This window comes from Octopus bimaculoides, chromosome 24 (genome assembly GCF_001194135.2).
Source record: "Octopus bimaculoides isolate UCB-OBI-ISO-001 chromosome 24, ASM119413v2, whole genome shotgun sequence".
Lineage (NCBI taxonomy): Eukaryota > Metazoa > Mollusca > Cephalopoda > Octopoda > Octopodidae > Octopus > Octopus bimaculoides.
In genome coordinates, this window is record NC_069004.1 from 35,745,141 (window position 1) to 35,747,120 (window position 1,980).

Below are 1,980 nucleotides of genomic sequence, written 5' to 3' on the forward strand. Positions count from 1 at the left end.
ATATATATATATATATATATATATATATACACGACGGGCTTCTTTCAGTTTTCGTCAACTAAATACACTCACAAGGCTTTGGTCGGCCGGAGACTATCGTGGAAGATACTTGTCCAGGGTGCCACGCAGTGGGACTGAACCCAGAGCCATGTAGTTGGGAAGCAAGCTTCATAACACACAGCTACGTCTGCGCCTAAAGGTCTGATGCTCTACCGACTGAGCCGGCAGCAAGGAAGAGAGTTTTCTAAGAAATAGAAGAGAGGGAGAAATTCCTTCAAGGACAATATCGCCCTCAGCGGAATTTGAACTCTGAACGTTAAGACGGATGAAATGTCACTAAGCATTTTGTCCGGCATGCTAACGATTATGTCAGCTCACTGCTTTAAACTACAGCAAGCGTGCGCGCGCGTGTGTAAGCATAAGTATGTAAGTTTATGTATATGTTTATGACTTTGTGCGTCTATACGCATGTGTGAGTCATTTGTGTGTATTTATGTAAGTGTATATGTGTGTGTTTATGTGTATACGTGTATGTATGTATGTATATGTGTTTGTGCGTATGTGCCTTTATGTGTGTATGTGTATAAGGTATGTATGAGAATCTATAAATATATACACGCAAGTGTGCGTATGTGGGCGTCTACATGCATACGTGTGTGTGTGTTTTTGTGTACATATGTATATATATATATATATATAAGTACGCATGTGTGTATGTGTATGTATAGCAGTGTATAGGTGTGTGCTTATGTATCTGTGTACATGTTGCGTCTGTGTATGTATACGTTTTTCAGAGAGAGCGAGAGAGAAAGTGTGTGAGAGAGAGAGAGAGAGAGAGAGAGAGAGAGAGAGAGAGAGAGAGAGAGAGAGAGAGAGAGAGAGAGAGAAAGAGAGAGAGAGAGAGACAGACAGAGACAAAGAGAGAGACAGAGAGAGAGACAGACAGAGACAGAGAGAGAGACACAGAGAGACACAGAGACACAGAGACAGAGAGAGAGAGAGAGAGAGAGAGAAAGCCTGGGGAAATGTTTGTAGATGCGTTCACACGCATCTGTATTTCTTATGCAGGAAACGGTGACCTTGTTCCACTGACCACCAATCTCATCCGCTCATTGTTCCAATGAAGAAATGATAACAATCTTCAGTCTTTAAGAAAACCGGAGAAGCTGAAGACTTTTGGGAACCACAGTGATCACGTGATGCCAGTGTCAGACTCTTACAGGAATCTTCAAGACAAACCAGAACTCACAGTAATTGCTTGTAACGCGACCTACAGATTAATTATAAACGAGATAATTATAAAGACAATTAAACAGATTAATTATAAACGAGACAATAGCAACTGGCGTGGCTGTGTGGTAAGAAGTTTGCTTCCCAACCATATGAATCTTTTCTACTCTAGGCACAAGGCCCGAAATTTTGGGGGAGGGGCCAGTCGATTAGATCGACCCCAGTACGCAACTGGTGCTTAATTTATCGACCCCGAAACGATGAAAGGCAAAGTCGACCTCGGCGGAATTTGAATGTGCTAACGTTTCTGCCAGTTCGCCGCCAAGTGGTTGCTTCCCAACCACATGGTCCCGATGTCAATCCCACTGCATTGCACCACAGACAAATGCTGTTTTACAATAGCCTCGGGTCAACCAAAGCTTTGTTAGTGGATTTGGCACTGAAAGAAGTCCTTCATATATATATACATATTTATATATATATGTTGTAAGTTTTTCCCATATCGAAGTTCGATAAGCTGAAAAAAGCGTTTTTTATAGTTCACGTTTAGCAACTAGGGTTGCTATGGATACGAATAAGAATCCAAGTTGAGAGAATGGATCAAGAAAAAATTCAGGCAACATACGTTTCCTTACTAGCAGATCTTCGGAACTAATAATTACTTTCGTTGATAATTATTATCTCCGAGGATCTTCTAGCTAAGAAATATATTTAGCCTGGATTTTACCTGCTCCATTCTATCAACTTGGA